Source organism: Mustela erminea, chromosome 13 (genome assembly GCF_009829155.1).
Source record: "Mustela erminea isolate mMusErm1 chromosome 13, mMusErm1.Pri, whole genome shotgun sequence".
Classification (NCBI taxonomy): domain Eukaryota; kingdom Metazoa; phylum Chordata; class Mammalia; order Carnivora; family Mustelidae; genus Mustela; species Mustela erminea.
In genome coordinates this window covers 13,321,058-13,330,766 of record NC_045626.1, presented here as the reverse complement: position 1 = coordinate 13,330,766, position 9,709 = coordinate 13,321,058, and the positions used below count along the sequence as shown (strand labels likewise).

Sequence of the window (9,709 nt, the reverse complement as noted above, 5' to 3'; positions counted from 1 at the left end):
TATTTTTCTTAACACAAAATGGTAGCACTCCTTCCAAGTCAGTACTGAGAGCACACCTTTCTCGCCACACAGCGTTCATCCTGGGGAGGCAGCAAGTTTGCTAAGAGCCACCTGTCTCTTCCCTCGGTTCGCAAACAGTGCTGCAGTGGGTATCCTCCGTGCACCTAACGTCCTCCGTGCATGCCTGTAGCTATGGGGTAAATTCTAGTTGTGGAATTACATATTTGTAATTTACGGGGAAGGGGTGTTGTTTATTTTTAAAATTTACTTTTTTATTTAGGAGAGAGAGCACGCGCCTATAAGTGGGGAGAGGGGCAGAGGGAGAGAACGAATCTCAAGCACGTTCCCTGCTGAGTGTAGAGCCCGACTCCAGGCTTGACCCCAGGACCCCAAGATCACGACCTAAGCCAAAATGAAGCGCCGGCTGCTCAACTGACTGAGCCGCCCAGGCGACCCTCTATATCTGTAATTTGGGATCGATAGGCCACATACCCTCCATCTTGGATATACCAGGCTACCTCCCCAGTAGCAATGTTCTGGGGTGCTTGTCCTTCCAACAGAGTGTGGTCTTAAATAGGATTTCTGAAATTCTATGGCTGAAAATGGTACTTCAGGGCTGCTTTCTGTAAAGGTGGCCCCAATTTTTCTAGGCCTTCCTCTCCTCTCCTCTGCTTTTCCTTCCTTCCTTCTCACCTTCCTTCCTATTTCTAGGAGCTCTTGATGTATTAGGAAGAGTAGGCCTTTTTTGTCATATGAGTCATGAAACTATTTTTTTCATTTGTCATTTCCCAAACTTCAGCATACAGTAGTTGTTTTTTGCTTTCTGTGCAAAAGGTTTTAAAAACAGAGAACATACTAGTCTCACTGTTTGTGCCTCTGGTTTTGAGTCGTTGGTTCAAACAGGCCTCTAGGAGCCTGTTTGCTGGTTGAGATCCACAACCTGCCCGGAGTCACACATGGGGACTGTGTCTCCTTGGGTTATCAGAGGCCTGCTGCCTTTTTCTTTTCTTTTTGTTAAGCCTCATTTCATGGGAACAGTTGTGCTGTAAGTATCTCACAAATCCATTCACAGAGAACAGAGGGAACAGAATCAGGAGTGGGCTTATGTCAGGGGAAACATAATACCATCAGGCCTCTGCAAGCCTCCCCGCCCCGCTGCGGGCTCCAGAGTGACCTGGGCTGCAGAGTGCAGACTGCCCACGGGGGGCAGCGCGGCTGAATGAAAGGAGACTCCCTTAGATTATGCGCGGGGACCCTTGTGAGCACACCTCAAGTGATTTTTAGACGACACTGATCACAGCCCAGTCACATATAAACCACGTCCCACAGAAACGAAGAGATCATTCCACATCGCCAAGTAAGTAAGGATTTGCATGGGCAATGTTTCTTTCTTCCTGGCTCTGATGGATTCTAGAAGAGTCCTGGGGCTTTAAGAATCCTGCAAAAGGATTCCAAGAGTTCACCAAGCTTGAATGCTGGCCACAGACCCTCCCTCAGCCCTGCAGTGCGCTCACAAAGAAAACAGCCACCCAGGCTTCGGGTGCCAGCCGCTGCTCCAGGCACACACCCCATGTGCAATTTCACTTTATTTCCACAACCACCCCTGCTTGAATCCCTTCTCCCAGGTGGGACAGGGGCAGAGAGCTAGAGAGACCTGCCCCAGAGTAGCCCCCCAGTAAGTGGCAGAGCTGAGATGGGATTCCACACAGCCTGGCCCTAGGGCACATGCCAGCAACAGAGAGGCTCAGTGACTCACTCCTTGAAACCCAACAAGAGCAAGTATGATGTAGAGGGAAGACGGGGAGACAGGAAACCCAGGTGCAAGAAACAGGGGTGAGCAATAAACGGAAGAGGAGAGGCGTGGTGCTGTCTTCCTCCTGTGGTTGGTCCCGGGGCTCCCATAACTTCCAGCCACCGTGAGCAGCACGCGCTCTCCCGAGAGAGAGGGGGACCCCCGGGTGCCAGGCTGAGCACTCAGCCCCCGTAGGTCTTCTAGCTGGGGCAAATAACTTTCTCTTTCCTTTTTATCATGGTAAAATATACATGATCATGGTAAAATACACATTTTCCATTTTTTTCTTATCTTTTAAAGTGCATGAGTTAGCAGCATTAGCCATGGGCACTGTTCATTTCCAGAGCTTTTCATCATCCCAAATAGAAACTCTGGACCCAGTAAACAGGAACGCCCCACCCACCCCCACGCCCATAACCTCTGTTCTACTTTCTACTGCTGAGAACTGGACTAGTGTGCGTAGCTTGTGTAAGTGCGATCATGCAGTATTTGCCCCTTTGTGTCTGGTTCATGTCACTTAGCACGATGTCTTCCAGGTTCCTTCCCATTGTCCATGTACTAGGATCGTATCCGTGTTAAGGTTCAGTAATGTGTGCGTCTACCACACGTTGCTGATTCAGTCATCTGCCGATGGGCTGTTCCCACCTTTGGGCTGTTGTGAACAGAGCTGCTGGGGACACTGTACAGGGACCGGCTCGAGACCCTTCTTCCAAGGTTTTGAAGCCTATGCCTCCGAGTGGAGTTGCTGGGTCATACGGCAATTCTGTGTTTAACATTTGGAGGAGCCGCCAGACTCATTTTATTTTTAGACATTTTTTTTTTCTTCTCTCAGAATCCTGGGCATAAATAAGCTTCCTAATTATTTCCCTGGGCCAACAAGCAGATTTTTCCAGCCCATTCTCCAGGAAGCATCAGCCCTTGCAATGTGTCCTTAGTCCAAGGCTCCTCACGGGGGTCTGCTGAGTGAAATGCAAGCACCTGCCCATAGGTCCTTTCCCCTCTTTAGCCTGACTTTGCAACAGCCTGGACTCCTCTTTCTTCGAGAGCCACTTTTCACATCTGTTTCCTTTACAGTTGCTCTCTCTCTACAATATAAGTTCTGTGGGACAGGGACAATTTTTTCTCTTATTTTCTATTATATTCTCAAAGCACAATATGGTATCTGGCACATAGCAGGTGCTCAAGAAACACTTGGTGAAGAAGAGAAAGTAAGATCTACTTCTATAGCCTTTCTATACGTTGTCTCATTTAATCCTTATAATGCTCTATAAGGGACGCTTAGCCCTATTTCACAGTCAAAAAACAGGACCAGAGAGTTTAAATCACTTCCCCAAAGTTGGCATGGCTAGAAACATTTCTTTTCTACCTGTAATCCAAGTGAAAATGGTGAAAGTGTACACCAGCATCACTGAAGGAAACTGGTTCTCAAAGGACCCTCCAGCTAATACTGAGGCCCTAAGGAGGCTGCCCCTGCCAGTGGGCACGCTCTTGCCCCTTCCTGATTCTGGACTTGAGGTTCTGTGGCAGAACTGCCCTCCGGGCCCCTTCAGCGAGGACCTTTTCCATGTTCCACACAAAGCAGAGGCCAGGCAGTGACACTTAACAGAACTGTCCCGACAGTGTGAGGATAATGAAAGCACCATCTAGAAAATAAACTACAAACATCCTGGGGCTCACACCTGCACCCAGGCCTCCTCATGGTGCTGCCCGGCCTCACCAGCCTGGTCCTTGGTCCCCCACTAGGCCAGGCAGCTCAGCCCCACCAACACAGCCGAGCCCCCCCCCCCCCCCCCGCCACCCTCCATCTTAGTTTGTTCCAGCTGCCACTGCAGACGGGCTGGCTTAACCGAAACAGATTTTCTCACATTCCTGGAGGCTGAAAGCCTGAGATCCAGGGGTCACCAGGGCAGGTTCCTTCTGAGGCCTTTCTCTTGTAGAGAGATGGCTGCCTTCTCCCCGTGTCCTTGCATAGTCTTCCCTCTGCGTGTGTCTGGCACAATCTCTTCTTCTGAGGATACAACATAACGGATTAGAGCCCCTCCTATTGACCTCATTTTACCGTAATGGCCTTTTTAGAGCCCCTGTCTCCAAATACAGTCACATTCCAAGCCACTGGTGGTTAGGGCTTTAGCATATAAAGGGGGGTGGGGACCAGACACAATTTTGCCCAACACAACTCAGCCCCGAGCGCACTTCTCCACTCTGTAGGAGGAGGGCCCCATTCTGCTCCAAGTTGCGTTAATCTCGATGACCTCCTCCAAAGATGACTGCAAACAGATTGATTCATCTCGGTTCCTCCTATCAAGTGGGGAAAAAGCTCAAGGTACACGGTTATGTATAAAAGTGTGTCTGGTGGGGACGATGAGCTAAAGGTGCCCACTGAGCTGTCAGACTGTAAGGTCTTCTATTCCCAAAGTGTTTCCGCAGGATACGAGTTATGAGATGATGTGGAAAGGGGGCAAGGTCGAGGTGGGATGCTGAAAAGGAAGTCTATGCTCAGTCCGGAATTCTGCTCCTCCTGGAATCTGAGCCCCTGAGTTTAATCCCGTGAATGAAGCTGCTGCCTCTCCTGGGGGACCGAATACCTTGCTTCACACGTATCAGTGCAGGACCACAAAGCATGGCTTTCTTCCTCTCCTGGAACCATAAATCAAGGACTGTTCTCCACTCATCTGCTCGCCAGCTCTTGGCAGCGTTCTCTGGACCTCGGGGCTCTTTGAGTACTTACAGTCTTTGTTCAAATAAGCGGCCTCCTGATGGCTGGCCCAGATGTGAGGCCCACATCTGGAAACTATACTTGGTCTTGGCCCAGGCGTTCAGGTCTGGGAGACGTGTGTGTGTCAGGTACACCCACACCCTGCCTGGGGATCCACACATACGGCCCGGGGCAGGACAGAGGTCTTGGAGACGGGCAGCTTGGATTGGAGACAGTGTGTTGGGTTAAATCCCAGTGGGCAGTCATTTGGAAAATTCTGGGACCTGTCAACACAGGGGTACTCCTATCCGATCATCCTTCCTTGGTTTTCTTGGCAGGCTCCCCGGTGCCAGGCCTGCCGCAAGCATCTAGCATGCAACCCATGGACTTGTTGTATCTTGCTGATGCCCCGATTTTGGTCCGTGGATGGGAAATGGTTTTCCGAGCTTGGGACCCAGTCTCCTAGTTTGGAGATTTATACCTGAGATTTATGGTGCAGGCATGTGGGTGAGTTCAGGGGGCTCCTATTCTTAAAGAAAATGCTGTGCTATTTTGTGCTATTAAGCCAAAAACATAGTATGACTTACTCTGGACCAAAAGAAGGAAGGAAATGCTCTGTTCACCATTCCTAAGGAACAGCGAGCACCAAAGAGTGGTTTGTGTGCCAGAAGGAGGGGGCATCTCTCCAGAGTTTGAGCAAGTGCTTATACCAGGTACTTGGGCTGGTCCTCACTCACAGATTTAGGGGTCTGACTGACCCTATGAACCAAGAAGGATCCTCATGGATGTGCCTGCCTGACCTCACCACCACCACCTTCTTCTTCTTCTTCTTCTTTTTTTTTTTTTGCCTTGAATGCATTTTAAAATTTCTCAAGTAGAAAGAACTTAAAATACAGATCAAACAAAAAAAAATTATTCCTCAAATTCCAACAACAGGGATAACTACTGTTAACATTTCAGTATGCCAATCCATTTCTCCTATGTATGTAGAAACACTTCCAAAATAATGAAAGGCAACTGTATAATACCATACTATAATACCATTCTATAACCTAATTTCTATTAACTATCTCATATTTCTGTATCAAAAATATACATCTGTGATCCTCACAGCAGTACTGCTGCTCAGGAGAGGGCTAAAAATCTGAGAAGACATTTTTAGTTGTTACAATAATGGGGGGTCAGAGGAAGGGGTGGGAGATACACGATGGGCAGTTAGAAAGGAAGAGACCAGGAAATGAGATTTTCTACAATGCTTAGTTCAGCTCTAATTTGTAATGTCCTGATGGATATTCATGAAGGTGGGGGAAAAAAATAATGATTTCAGCTCAAAACCTAGCTCCATTTAACATATAAACACAAAATTTTTGGCATGATTTTAGTATACCCCGAATTTTATAACAATGCAGCTCATGAGTTTTGTTTTGTTTACCCTTTTCACTATGAATTGTCAACGCAACCATTTGGGAATCTCATCGACAATGGCAAAGCCACCCGTAACATCTGAGTCACCAGTACAACCACGGGATCTCTCTGTGTTTTAGTCACTGCTTTCATAGTGATTATACATACCTGGGAATATACTTATTCAGCCTTTTCTTCCCTAAAGTCAGATACAGAGAGTGTCTGTAAGCATTTAATGGAACTTGGTCTTCTATCAAATCCCAACTTATTTGAATGCAGATTCAAGCACCTGGCTTCTTCATGTTATCTTCAAATGTAGTTGTACCTAAAAATTTGCAAATTGAAACTATCATCTGTTGGCTCTGCACACCCCTTCTGAGTCTGCTCTCCACCCCTGGGCTAGAAACCTCCACGTTACACCTTCCAGATTCCTTCCCCTCTGACTTCTCTGAGCGTCTACCAGTGGGACGCGTCTTCCACTGGGGGATGGAAGTGATCAGGGAGACACCATTTTGCCCTGTCTTCTGAGTTATGTGGTGTGGACGGTGACAGCCACAGTGGCCCTGTGCCTGGAGGCCCTGGGTGACATCATTTTCCCCTTTGTTTCTCCAACTCTAGGGAGCAGTAAGTCCCTACAACTTTTAATCCTGTACAACCCCCTTACCTTCCTCTATATGCTCTTCCAGCCCTTCCCAAACCTTATAAAGGATTCCCTGGAATAATTTACTTCTGTTTGAAATACTTAAGAGTGGTTTGTTTTTCTGACTGGACACAAAAAGGATAAAAAACACTTAAGATGTTATTCTGTTTAACTTGTTTATATTATAGTGGGGCCATTATATCCTTTTAAAAAAAAATTATGCACTTGGCAGTGAAAAGGTACAAACTTCCAGTTATAAAATAAAAAAGTCATGGGGAGGTAGTGTACAGTATCATGATTATAGTTAATAATACTGTATAGCAAAAAAATAGTAACAATACTGTATTGCACATTTGGAAGTTCCTAAGAAAACAGATCTGAAAAGTTCTCATCACAAGAGAAAAATCTGTTATGAAAGTAAGGTGATGAATGTTAATTTTTTACTGTGGTAATCATTTTGCAATATATACAAATATCACATTCATCAGGTGATGAATGTTAATTTTTTACTGTGGTAATCATTTTGCAATATATACAAATATCACATCATTATATTGTGCACCTAAAACTAATGTGTTATATGTCAATTATTCTGCACTTAAAAAATTATGCACTTGGGTCAATATATTACCTACAAATTTAATTTGGGGGTCAACAAAGGGCGGTATTGCAAAATATTTATTACTGTAAAACAGTGGTGTTGGAAGTACCGGCAAGGACGTGGAGACAGGGGAAAGCTGCGCTTTGTTATTGGGAATATAAATTGGCACAGCCTTCATGAAAAACAGTATGGAAGTTCCTCAAAAAATTCAAAGTCGATCTCACCATGTGCCTCAGCAATCCTACTTCTGGGTAAATACGCAAAGGAAATGAAGCCGGTGTCTGCGAGATGCCTGCACTCGCTCCCACGCTCGCTGCGGCATTGCACGGAGCAGCCGAGGAGAGCAGCGCCGTGTGCCCGCCATGGGTGGACGCCTAAAGGAAATACATCTCGATCTGTAACGGAATATTATTCAGCCATGAAAATTAGAGCTCAGAAGTGCTGGCCGAGGAATAGAGGCCTAGGGGCTGGGGGTCGGGTAAGGTGGGGAGAAGCTGGTCTCTGGGGGCACGCGTGGATGGGGGTGGCTAAGTTCCAGGGGATTTAATGCACCGCTGGTGCCCGCGGCCACCAGCCCTGCACTGGGTGTTTTAACTGTGCTCAGAGAGTGGTCGCAAGTGGCTCCCCACGCCGGAACGGTCGCTGGCGAGGCAGTAAACGTGAGTTAGCGTCGTGTGGTGATCGTTTTACAACGTGCGGCCTATTGCACTAGCACACGCACGGGGGTGGGGGTGGGGTGTCAGGGAGACCTCAGGGAAGCTGGCACGGATTCGTCTGAAGAAGTGTGGAGCCTGAGAGGGCAGAAGACAACTCCTCCGTGTCACCAGCGGCTTTTCCACAGCCCGTCCGTGCCCCTATTTGACACCGCGAACTCTCAGCCTTTTCAGGACGCCGCCGCACTTCGGTGACTCTCCTCGTACTTACGGCTCGCACGGCACTGCCAGGCCCGCGACGACCGCGCCTAACAGAACTCAGTTTCGCTACAGTCTCTCCTTCCTGGGTGTGCGTTTTCTTCAGAAAGACCAACAAAGGCCGCCCTCGGGGAACGCACGGCGGTAGCCCGGGAGGCTGGAGAGCAGGCGGCCTCGAGGGCGGGGCCGCGCGCACGGAGCACGCAGCGGGCGCGTCCACGCCGCTCTGCCCGCGACGCCGTCGCCCGGAGCCCCGCCCCCGGCCGGAGCCCCGCCCCCGCCCCCGGCCGGAGCCCCGCCCCGCCCCGCCCCCGCCCCCGCGCTTTGCGCGGACGCAGCGCACACCGGCGCGGGCTGTGAGGTCCACCACCGCCTCGGTGGTCGCAGGGGAGGGTACGTTGGTCCCAGTCCTCTGAAGCTGAGGCAGGGAGCAAACGCATCGGCCCTTGCTGGATCTCTGCCTTGAGGCCAGGGTCGTCTCTGAGGAAGGGATTTTGCTTTGGCGCCTAGGTTCTGAAGATAGAGGTCTTCTAAAGGGAGCTACCATTCCTGAAAGGGCTTCAAGAGTCGCTGCAGAGACGTGTAAATCTCCCAGCTTTCATCACAAGCTTAAGGAGAGACATATCTACTCAACTCTTCATCTTCCCACCATATTTCATGATTTCCACCCGAAATCTTGTGAAATCCTTGGCTTCCCCTTCCCATTCACCCACCGGATCCAGCCACTCGTCAAATTTAGTGGATTGGGCAGGCAGGGGGTTTCTAGACGTTGTCGCTCTCTCCATCCCGCCGTCACTTTGCTAATTCTGATTCATCCCGGGGATTACTACACGAGCACCCACTGGCTTCATATTCCAGCTGGAGTAAGCTTTCTCAACTCAAATAAATGACAGCATATGGACACTGACGACTCTCAGGGCTTCCTAGTTTTAAGATGAAGTTCAAAGCCCGTAATAAGTCTCAACTAGACCCATTCCTTATGTCTTTAATTTCATCATTTCTGTATCCTTTATACTCTACCCATTCACAGACAAATGATTCCAGTTGATTGACAGTAACATTAATATCTAATTTGTGGGGGAAAGGCTAATATTAAAGGCAATAATAGCATATAAATAGGGGCATCTAGGTGGCTCAGTGGGTTTGGCCTCTGCATTCGTTTCAGGTCATGATCTCAGGGTCCTGGAATCCAGCTGCGCAAGGGCTTTCTGCTCAGCTGGGAGCCTGCTTCCGCCGCCTCTCTGCCTGCCTGTCTTACTTGTGATTTCTCTGTCAAATAAATAAAATCTTTAAAAAAGGATAATAGCATACAAATAGTGGCGTACATGACTGGAATTTAAGCTTTCTACATTTCTCAATAGTACCTCAAAATTACTAAATTTTGTTGAGTATTCATGCTAACACTTGAGTAACCACCAAAGACCTACTGCACATAATTTCTAAACAAAATGGAGAAGGGAGAAATGAAATGATAAAAAGGAGGAAAATATTTTTAAAAGAAAAAGGCCAAAACCAAGAAGACAGTAGAACATATAAATAGCACAGAGATCCAAATATATCAGTAATTACTATACATATAAAAGGACTAAATTCTCGAATGAGAAGATAACGATTATCAGACTGGACAAAAAATAAAGTTCAGCTATATGCTGCTTAAATATATACT

The 9,709-nt window shown here is 47.9% G+C and overlaps 1 long non-coding RNA gene across 1 annotated transcript; it reads right to left on the bottom strand.

The window, feature by feature from the left end:
• Positions 1 to 906: 906 nt before the first annotated feature.
• Positions 907 to 8,252, bottom strand: LOC116572194. The gene is made up of 3 exons (XR_004278158.1): positions 8,057 to 8,252; positions 7,357 to 7,527; positions 907 to 6,216 (listed from the first exon to the last, which is right to left on the bottom strand). It is a non-coding gene; the product is annotated as an uncharacterized LOC116572194 (long non-coding RNA).
• Positions 8,253 to 9,709: the final 1,457 nt, after the last annotated feature.